At 43.4% G+C, this 952-nt stretch overlaps 1 non-coding gene across 1 annotated transcript; it reads right to left on the bottom strand.

Moving 5' to 3' along the window:
- Positions 1-280: 280 nt before the first annotated feature.
- LOC123644234 lies at positions 281-344 on the bottom strand. The gene has a single exon (XR_006737053.1). It is a non-coding gene; the product is annotated as a U7 small nuclear RNA (small nuclear RNA).
- Between the last annotated feature and the right edge of the window lie 608 nt (positions 345-952).

The following is a 952-nucleotide window of genomic DNA, read 5'->3' as shown; positions in this document are numbered from 1 at the left end:
CTCAAGTTTCCAGCTCACATCATTAATGACATTAATGAGACAGTCCATGGATAAAATCTGGGCCATTGCCAATATTGGTAAATCATTATATCATGTTATGATGATACATCCTAAGCTATGCAGCCAAGAACGTCCTAAGGACAGAATTCCTGGATTTAAATAGAATATAATGCTGTTCACATGCTGTCTCCTTCTTTCCCTGTCTCTGCATAATGAAATTTTACTCATCCTTCAAGAGTCCTATGATATCATATCCTCTGTGAAACTTTTTTTTTGGGGGGGGGGAATCTTCCAGTGAGAACTGGAAAACCTGCTAGACAAATTCTAAAAGTGCTGTACCACTGCCTCTGTGAAACTTGCTTTTTGTTACAATCTGACTGCATACGACTCACAGAAACAAACACAGACACACACGCCCTGGCAGGACTAATTGGTTCCTCCTTGTTTGCAGAGTACTTTGTTCTCACACTTCAGTTACCACATCCACTGGTATTATGATTTTCATTGATAGAGCTGCCTGAGGACAAGGGGTGAATGTTCATCATTGGATAAGACACCACCTTGAATGAATGAATGAATGAGTAAACAAAAGTCTTTATAGAGTCATCACTGCTGCTTATTTCTCTTTCTCCATCAGTGGTAGGAGCCACTCACATCCAACTCCCAGTGACGGCGCTGGGGACACATGGAGAATTATAGAGTGTGTGGGAAAGGAAAAGGCAAGGCGTGAGTGGGAGAGAAGGGGGTGGCAGATCAGCAGGAATAGCTTTCCAAGGGGGCTATCATGAGTCTCCCCTTTTGTACTTCTCCCTCCAGCCTTAGTCCTCCTCTCCCCTTCCACTGAAGAGTTAGAAAATGGAAGAAACAAACTATCTTACAATTGGGGAGTTGGTCTAGTCCCATCTGTGCATCCTCATGGACAGCAGTGATGGTCACAGAGGACTCAACTGCT

Source organism: Lemur catta, chromosome 8 (genome assembly GCF_020740605.2).
Source record: "Lemur catta isolate mLemCat1 chromosome 8, mLemCat1.pri, whole genome shotgun sequence".
Taxonomy (NCBI): Eukaryota; Metazoa; Chordata; class Mammalia; order Primates; family Lemuridae; genus Lemur; species Lemur catta.
This window is presented reverse-complemented; position numbering and strand designations above follow the sequence as displayed.